Source organism: Balearica regulorum, chromosome 13, assembly GCF_011004875.1.
Source record: "Balearica regulorum gibbericeps isolate bBalReg1 chromosome 13, bBalReg1.pri, whole genome shotgun sequence".
Lineage (NCBI taxonomy): Eukaryota > Metazoa > Chordata > Aves > Gruiformes > Gruidae > Balearica > Balearica regulorum.
This window is the reverse complement of record NC_046196.1, coordinates 6,424,911-6,435,004: the sequence shown is the minus strand read 5'-3', so window position 1 is coordinate 6,435,004 and position 10,094 is coordinate 6,424,911. Positions and strand designations below refer to the sequence as shown.

The following is a 10,094-nucleotide window of genomic DNA, read 5'->3' as shown; positions in this document are numbered from 1 at the left end:
TGCAGTCATATCAATCCCCATTTTCAAACCTGGCTTCCACAACTTGCTTTACATTGCAGAACGTAAGCTCCTAAAGAAGATGGCCCTGCCTCACGAGCATCGTGTGTTAACGGTGGTGATCCAGCCTCTTCTCAGTCCAGCCACTTTTACTTGGGCCCTGAGTACAAAATTAAAAATCCCGATTTTGTTACCTGGGTTTGAACGTGCAGCCCCAAAGCAGATGGAGACAGAAGCTGAAGACCGTGAGTCTGCTCTTTTGTATGGCACTTTTCCATCCACCTTTAATCAATGATGTCTGAGAAATGAGGGCTCAACGCGTATGCACTCCAGCACTGGCAACATTCCCCAATGTTCCATAATCATCCCCAGAGTTTTACGGAGAGTCGTCTCCCCAGTGATTTTTTTACTTGTCATTTAGTGCCACTATTTCAGATTTCCTCTTGCTGAACTGCTGGAGTGTCATCAGTGCATCTATATAGAGTATGAGAATATATTTGGAAAGCTTATTTCCAAGGGCCATTGGAGATGACTAACATTTTTACACTGCACACAAGAAGAGAAAATAAATTTAGGAGTAGCAAATAGAGCCACTGTGCTACTTCCTACCCTGTAAATAAATAACTGTAACACTTATATTCCAATCGTGGAGTTGGGTATCCAGCATCTTTGTGGGGAAGGCACATTTCAAACAGCCGTAAACGTTCACCCAAGACATTGACAATGAAGGCTTAAGACAGCACAAATTATAGGGAACATGAAAGAAGCCCTGCTTCCCTTGAAGACACCACCTGTTTAAGCACCTGGGAAAAATTATTCATAGCACTTTACCACTACACAGACAATAAAGGTCCTGTGGAAATGTCTTTGTTTAAAATCAGCATTTATGGCCCAGATTTCATAGAAGGCTATGTAAAGCCTAACTGATGCAACAAATGCAAAAGGACATCTTTAAAAACATGGGCCCTGCACATCAGGCTCCAGCACAAGTCAAACCATTTCAGCTTTAGAATCTCATACTTCAGGAGCTGAGACCTGAGACCAGGATTTTTTCCTTCTAATCTTCATTCTGGGTTGCTTCACCTCAGTACATATTTATATAATGAATTTTTCCCTGTACAGAACTGCCCTCCTCAGCTGAATACCTATTAACTGCAAAATGGGAGCAGAACCCATTGGCATTCATCTTAACGCCGCCACTCGGTTCTGTGTCCTTGCCCAAGTCACTAGAGATCTGATCCTATAAGAGCAAACCAAACCCTCTGTAGCTGGGCCCCCTTCCTTTGCTGTGCAGACGGATAATCTCTATATGCACCACGGGAAGGGAGACAGGGCACAGACAGCAATTGCATGAGAACCCAGGTGATGAGGGTCCTTATGCCCGTTCGAGCCCGCATCACTCTGTGTTGTGCCTGATTTACCTGTCTGCAGAATGGGAGCCATAGTATTTCATGTAATGCTTGATCACAGTTATAATTTAAAAGCCTTATGATGCTTCCACAGAAGTTTAAAATATTATGTTTAACAAGTACTGCATAATTTAATTTGAACTATAAATTTTACAGTTACCTTACACTGCTTTGACTTGTTTCTGAGTCCTATTTGAAGATCGTCTGAAAAGAATTAATGGGTGTTCTCCGTCGATCCAATATTGACTCTTTAGCTGCTGGCACCTTTTGTGAATAAACATTTCACCGAGGTGGAGAAAGCTTTCAGGTGTATTGGGTCTAAGTCACCACGTGGCAGACGTATCGCATTGTCCACACGTGTTTGGAAGGTGTCCTGCTGCAGAGGAGTGCATGCTCCTTAGGTGTAGAGGAGTCAGGTGGTCCTGAGTGGCAAGAAGAATGGAGACAAGGCACTTTTAGTCCTTCTCTGAATCATTTTAGCATTCAACTAGATTCTTCCCTTATACACAGGGAACAGCACTGTGGGGTCAACTATGAATAAAGATTTCTCGTTAGCTTTACAGCCATCATCATGGTACCTTAGCCCTTACCACAGAGCACGTGATGGTACTACAGTAGAGTTCACACTCTCCGTAACACTTCTTTTTAGTCACGTAGGAAGCCTGATGACTTTTCTCTGCTTTCTAAGCTGAGGAAAATACCAGGAACTGTCCTCTCACCACCCCCCACTTCCTTTAGAGAAACCCCAACAGTATTCACAGAAATAGGAAATGACTGTTACCTTCAGACTTGTGGGTTTTAAAGTTATAGGCTTCTTTCTTTCTTCTTTAAAAAGTTGACTCTTTGTTCCATTTCTCTCTGTTTGCCTCCATCTTCCAACTCTATTTGAATTGAATCTCCTCCTTCTTTTTGGTCCCACTTCTAACTCCGAGTGCTTCAGTCACCACAATAGAGATGCCAACAGCTAAGACCTTAAAAGAGCCAAAGGAATGAATACAGTCAAGTTTTGGTATTTTTATTACAAGAGAAATTCTCTATCATACCCCTCTCAAACATTGCTTCTCCAGAAGGAGTAAAGCTGGTGAAGGAACAAGGAAAAATCTTTCCCCTGGCTAGCACAAAACTCTGGCCTTTGAGAACAGGGGAAGTGGGTTTGTGGTGGGGTGGGGATTTTGTCCTTGGTTTGCTGGAGTGTGCACGGACATCTCAGGCTCGCAGAGCTCTTGCTACAGAAGTTGCTTGCCATGTTATAAAGGAGGACTATGTGGTTTCACCAGAGCAATATTCACAGGGTTAGACTGCTTATACAAGGAGAAAGTCTCCGTTCACAGTGGCTGCTGTCATAATTTTACACCACAGGAAAGGGACTAGAAAGAGTAATTAAGACATCGGAAGTTGCAGCATTTTGAATTTTTTTTTAATTAGTTTTTTCACTGAGTAAAAAAAAAGTCCTTAAAATACTATCTAAAAAATCATGCACTTGTTCAACATTACTTGCAGTGATTTATGTGGAAGATTTCCATAGCATTTGGTTGAGGATACAATCTGCCCTGGCAACTGTTGCGGCTGGTTATTTTTCCAAGTGAATGAAAACACAGATAGAAGCAGGAGTTACTGCAACCACTGCTGCCTCATTTACCTCTGCAGTCAGGTTGTTACTGGTACGAGCGCTCAGTTTTATACAGGAAATACAATTGCAGGTGCAAAACTTCAAGCTCATGTTTACACCCACCAGCGGGGAGGCTCACCTTCTTAAATGCGTCTGTCTATGTGCAAAGCACTGTAGAAATTGCCATAATAATGATGCCTTCTCCAGCGCATACATGAATATTACAACGCCCCTTCTGCAGAGAAGAAAGTTAGTGCAGGAGTAAAAGCACATAACTTCAGGTCACAGCCACGGGGAAAAAAAAGCCAAGGTTTTCAGGAATTCCTGCTCCTTAAGACCAAGTCTGCTTCTCCATTTTAATTTGCTTTTAAAAATAATTAACGGTATTGAGAAACTTTATAAAAACCCACAAGAAGCTTTAGTGAACCTATTTCATATTTGTTTCTTCTACAGTTGCCAGAAGGTCTTTCGGTCTCCTTGTCATTTTGCACTATATGACCTAAGTAACACTGATATTTATTGCTCATTTTCATTTAGCTCTTTGAAGACCAATCCACTTAATGATCAGAAACCTCACACAATTTAGCAGATAAGATCACTGCAGAGACTTGTTGGGAAGCTTTAATAAGTAAAATGACTACTAAGAGGTGGGCTGGGGTGATTGCTGTGTTTTAATCCTAGATGATAAGAATCAGAGTCATACCTGCCCATTCTTGCTCTGCGATTACAGCGATGGAGCAGTTCAAGTGGACACAAATTTTAGGGGATGTTGTTATAGTGACTACCTCAAGCACTTGTAAGACACACATTATGATAATAACGCCAGCCCTTAGTGTCACTTGTATTTACCCACACACAGTTTCTCATGCAGTAGGTGAGTCCTGTTACCTCTGATCTGCAGATGGGAAAACCACCGTGACCCCAGTCCCAGGAAGCCCCAGGCAGCCCCAGCCAGGCAGGGCACGCACTGCCACCAGCCTAGCACCGGTACCCTCCCTCCATCCTCCCCCAGCACCAGCTCGGGGACCAGACCGCTTTGGAGCAGGTAATTGCGTTGGCCACAGCCAGTAGGTAGCTGGCACAGGAGCAAGGGTGGCTTTTCTGGACATAAAAGATGTACTTAGAGTATAAAAGGGAGTATCACGGAGTATAAAAGGGAGTATAACAGAGTACTGCCTGTACATGCAGGCAGTGAAACTCAGTAATTTGCTCAAGGTCATACAGGAAATCTGGAGGGGAGCAAAGAGGAGAATCTGGTTCCTCCTAGTCCTTAGTTCAAGCCCCAACAGCTGGACGTGGCTCTGTGACATATGGAAATACGCCTTTGGTCCCACTGCAAAATGCTTCAAATTACAAACCTCGTACTGTCCTCCGAGAGTGTTTTATTTGTGGAAACTTAAAAAAAAAAGTCTCTGTATAATAACCATAGAAAGTTGTTTTCTTGTGAAATTGTAAATAAAGCAGTATTTATGTTATTGTTACAGTCTCCCTGGTCCTCAGTGACAGGGTGACCCCCGTTAGTGTACGGAAATGGAGCAATTAATGAGTAATGGACCATTTCCTGATATGCATATGCTGCAGCCCATCTTTTGTTCTCAGATCTTCAGGGACTATCTCTTATCACAGGTCTTTTCCCCTATGGAGAAACACTTGGAGGTTGCTTTAGGTAACACAGCAATGGGTAATTTTCAAAGCCAACTTAAATTAAAGAGTCTTTTCAGCAGTTTTGAGTATGCCATTAGTGGATGACTGCACAGGTAAATGATTTGACTCACCCTCAGAGAGTTTTAGGGTTAGAAATTCTTGGGTTTCAGGTCTCTCCTCACGAAATGAAGCAATAGGCACCACCACCTCGTTGGCATGAGCACCTTCAAGTCTCATTTGAAAACACTGGGTTCTGTTCTATAATCTGCAGTCTTTGCAGGAAATATCACTTCAAGGACTGAATTATGATTCGTTATCTATCAGAAAAGGCCAAATCCTAGTTTGGGGTTTGGTGGGGGTTTTTTTGTTGTTTTCGGGGATGTTCACCTTTTATATACAAACAGATGGCACTGGAACACCAGGTCTCTGTGCATGAGGCAGGGGTTTGTGGATGTGCAGTTCTCCAGCGAGCATAAAACAAAGTAAAACCAGATTGAAAACTTTCATTACCCAGCAATGCAAGTCACAACAGCAGGGTTAAATCTGTTTCTATTTAGACAATATCTGGAACAGCGTTTTATTATACAGCCTGTAAAGCACTGCCTGTGCATGGGTGGAAAGTACATTGTCTCCTTAAATAAAGAACTGGGGCAGGATTGTTTGGCACTTTCTTTTTTCTTCTTCTTTTTTCTTTAACCATAAACACAAAGTAACCGTTTCTCCATAACATTGAACTCTTTGTGGCCTTCCTAGAAACAATAAAAGTATCCAAAAATAAACATCTACTTAGAATAAATATTAACTCAGAGACCTTTAAAATATGAAGAAAATAGTCTCCGCAATATCATCCCTTCCCTGATAATGCAAAAGCTACCCCATGGGGTTTAAAACTGAGGGATTTCAAGGCTTCAGGGTGTCTTATGATGCTCGCTCTGAGCAGGCTGAATGCCAGGCTTTGTGAATGGCTCTGTCTTAAAAGACAAAGCCCTAATCGCTTTCAACTTTTCTAATTCTTCACATTCCTTCCTAGCAAAATAACTGCCTGCCTTATAATGGCAGAAACATTTGGAGACTAAAAGAAACAAACAAAAAATAATCAATTTTCAAGGTCCACTTGCAGACAGAGGAACTGTTTATGAAACATTTACTATTCAGTTGCAGGAGAAAATCTCATCTTAATAGCAAAATGGGAAGCATGGAAATACTGGAGAGAGTTTTTGTGAGGGGGTGGATGCGGGCATAGAAACTCTTCTGCTCTACAATTTGGATGATTGACTTTTCCAGCAAGTAGATCCCACCCATGCCTCACCCAAGGAAATGGGAATTTTCAGCCCTGTGGAGTGAGGAGTGGGTGCTACCACCTCCCACACAAAGCAGGAGGTGTTTGCTGCCCTCAAAGGGGTCAGTTTAGCTTGTAGAAACATCCCCAGCTTCAAACTGGCCAAGGCCCGACCGCATGAGCAGAGCTCACCCGACTGTCCAAGTGCTTCTCCCGGGCTGGTTTTGGTTTCTGAACAAAAAAAATCTCCTGCTGGGTTCTGACTCACCATATTTTACAGATTTCCCACTGACAGAGGACAAGAAACTGAAATTTCAAGCCAATCTTTCTACATAAGGCCCATTCTCAGCTTCCCCCCCATGTTTTGCACAAAATTTGGCATGGTTCTTGCAGTGGTGGCTTGTTCCTACGGGCCCCCACACCGCTCCCGGCTTCGCACGCCCTGTACTCCTCATCACAAAGACTGACACAACGTGGAAACGCTTCCAATTAAAACCTCATGGATTCATCAGACTCTACTGATCGTACTTCTGATCATAGCCAGTCATTTCTCTAAAATGATCTATCTCCTGCCCATGAGGTTAGAGGTTGGGTATTTTGTTAGCCTTATTGCCACTTGGATCTAGTTTTGAGTTCTATCTTCAATGGTAATATTTTAAGAACTAAAAAAAAAAAACCAAAACACCCAACCCCCCAAAAAAAAACCTAAACACCAAACAACAGCTTTTATTGCCTTAATTTAAAAGTAAGACTCGCTTTTCAATTCCAGTTAAATAATTAATTTAAATCTTGCCAGAGATGCTGAAAAACTAATGTGTACAGATGAGAAGCAACCTTTCTAAAAATATGAATGGGAAACATCCAGTCTTTCCTGTTATGTTTATAGCTTTTCCCTTACAGCATAACATTAAAATTACCAGCTCTCATGTGGTATAATTTGGTTACATCCCCTAAAGACACATGAAAGTAGTCCCAAAGGAACTATTTACTTCAGTGAGAATAGAAGGTGCTGAGTACATCACTCAGGAACATTTATTCTTTGGTCGTTAGTGGGTGGGAATATTGGTTTATTGCCTAAATCTCCCCAGATCTCCCTTCCATAGACACGAAGATGGAGCCGGGGGGGGTGGCCCAGTTCACATGCCATTCTTACACAGAGGTTCCATGTCTCTAGGTCTTGGGGTCCATCACCATTGCACACACTGAGGAAATGAGTCAGGAGAGCAAAACATAGCTGTCCCCAGACTAGTGATGCGGGGAGAGGCCTTGCACAAATGTAGCTAGTACATCCATGAGGGAGCAAAGACCAGAGCTCAGCTCTTCTGTCTCTGACAGCTGCATGGAAACCACAATGCTCCTCTTACTATTCCCAACCTGATGAGCATGAATTTTCAAAAGCCTTCAGCAGTGGCCTAACTCTGCTGCCCTTGGGGCTAATGCCAAAATGAGTGATGTTTGCCTGAGGACTCTGGAAAACCTGATCTGCTGCCGAGACCTGCTGAAGACCTGCCATGTGCATTGTCCATGTCCATATTCAGCTTCTTACTGTCCCTCTGTCCCTGGCTGAGGAAGAGCTGGGTTGCATTGCTGCTGCAGGCTTGTGTTACCCCGCTTGGTTGTGGGCAACAATCAATTTTTGATACGCAACAACAGGAAGAGTCCAGAATAAACACATTAAGCATCTTAAATTTGCAAGTAAGTGCACAAGCTATTAGGCCCTGATACAGTACAACAGATAAGTTCAGTGCTTAACTTTAAACATACAAATAATACCACTGAATTCACTTTAACAAAATTACGTTGCATGCTTAACATTAAGCTTATGCTTGAGTGCCTGTCTGATTAATTTTCTCCCTGTGTACTTTAACTCAAGTTTGTTTGGGGTCACTTGATGCCATCTTACACAGATACGCAAGAGCACAGCTTCTCTACAACAGTAGACTGGAACCAGTTTGCACACACTGGGAAGCTAACAGGTAAGTGTCTGAGGAATTGTTTTCCCATTAAATATGACCCTCAATTTCTATCACTGCATTTATGGAGAGAAGCTGAACCTGCAGTTCTCAAGAGATCACAGTTTCTGGATGTCACCTCAGTGCTGCCAGGGCATGGGTCACATAACAGCCCTTCACGGAGAGGCATAGACAGTAAGGATATTTCTGAAAATTTGTGTACACTCTTGCTACAGTTGTTAAACCAAATAGTCGGAGCTAAAAGAGTAATTTTGTCCAGCTGTGTATTACACATTACACTTTCATGGTCTTCACATTTTAATGGTAAGTTCTGTCAGCTTCATAAATTGGTCCATCATGGGTAGGCAGAAGACTGGTAGAAAGCAGAAGGTCTTTTGTACAGTCTTCGGGCTTTTGCTTTGAAATAGCTCCGCTACATCTGTGTAGATTTGAAACGGGACATGGCAGGGGAGAACTGTGAGCAGATTGTTCTGTACAGATTCACTCTCCCACGAGGAGTCAAGGAACTAATTCTCGGTGCAATAATGTGGGTTTCAGTGGGTTGCACTGCCTTGATAGGCAGACGTTGTTCCTAGCGATTCTTTCATCATTTAATCTACATCACTTTCCTAGTAATTTTGCTTTAAGGTCGCTTCTCATTTGTGACTGTAACAACAACTGGTTTCTAACTAGTACCACACTTTTCAAACCACCACCACTACAGAATTTGCACAAGCACCAGCACGGACTAGTTTTTGACTTGCATCACCCACGCAAGGGAGTAAGAAACTCACCTACAGCCAGATACAAGCCGCCAGCTCCTGGCCTGATGAACAAAGGTCCCATGTCCAGGGATAAGTCCCAGCTCTGTAACCTGGCTTGCTGCTACAGATGAACTGATACAGAAGAGCTGCAGATCCCTTCCCCTTGCTGAAGAGAAGAAATTGTGACCCAAGTGGTGATTTTCCTCTTGCCGTGTGGAATCCCTTGCCCAGAGCTCGGTACAAAGGCTGAACCTAATCCTCGTAGCTGTTTTTGAAGAATCAGTTATAAAATCCAATAATTAGCTGAAGAAACTAATTGCTGATATTCTGTTAAATAAAAAGAAAACAAAAATGCTTTAATGATCTGCGTTGCACGCTGCTCTAAATGTATATTCAAATGAAGCATGCATCTTATTGAACACATCCAATACTGGGCCTTCCAGATCTAGTATAAATAATTAGACCTGTCTCTCTTTAGACAAATTATTGGTAGGGAAAGCTTTAAAAATATTTTCTTGTGAAATACAGTGCTATTTCTTTAAATAAAGGGCTCTGGCAGTTCTGTGAGGCAGTTAGCTTAGCACCATTAATACAGAATACAGTCTATCAGGTTTAGTGAACTCTCCATGACCCTGGTAGAAAGTAACTCCTTTAGCTTATACTTATGAAAAATATTATTAAAAAATGCTGTTGAAATGTAAGCATCATTTACAGTCAGTGTTAAACCCGAGTGATATTGCCAGCTCCATCAAGCATTTCACCAAAGATGGGAACCACTCATCTTCTTTTCTTAGGAACGTAGAGGAACTCTGGGTTCTGGAAATGGGAGCTTCCCAACACATCTCAGTTGTCTCCTGCTATGTGCACTCATGGGTTTCTCTTTTATTTGCCATGTATTTCGCCTTTCAGCAGAAATGTCTTAAAATTGGCCTATATGGTAAGTTTTTACATTCACCTGTTTTGCAACAGAGCAACAAACATGCGCTGTGCACACGAGTACATCCTGATGTGCCAAGACATGGCCTCTGTAGGTCACAGCTCCTCCCTTGGAGAAGGGCATCTTGGTCAGGAAGGATCTGGGAGAGGAAGTCCAGGGCTGTGTCTGCTCTTTCTGCCTTGCAGAGGAGGAAATTTTAATATTTCTCTGCCAACAAAAGACAGTAAATGACCTCTTTTGGTCACTCAGGCACACAGATCTTTGGCTTGCTGAACTAATATCGGCAGTACTATCCACAGGATTACGCTTGCTTGTAACGGCTGTCCACCAAGTAGTACACGAGGTCATATAAGAATACAAGCCCTTTGAAGAAACGAGTTGAGGTGACGTTTTGCCATGATGTGTAGCTATCTAGTTCCATATCCACAGCACTACAAGTGCCCAACTATGACGCCTGCATTAGGGTATTCGTTACCTTGGGCTCCTTTTAGAGCCAATGGATG

General features: G+C 42.6%; 1 long non-coding RNA gene across 1 annotated transcript; it reads right to left on the bottom strand.

Moving 5' to 3' along the window:
- Positions 1-1,587: 1,587 nt before the first annotated feature.
- Positions 1,588-8,805, bottom strand: LOC142603661 (uncharacterized). Its single transcript, XR_012837550.1, has 3 exons — positions 8,685-8,805; positions 2,188-2,377; positions 1,588-1,828 (listed from the first exon to the last, which is right to left on the bottom strand). It is a non-coding gene; the product is annotated as an uncharacterized LOC142603661 (long non-coding RNA).
- Positions 8,806-10,094: the final 1,289 nt, after the last annotated feature.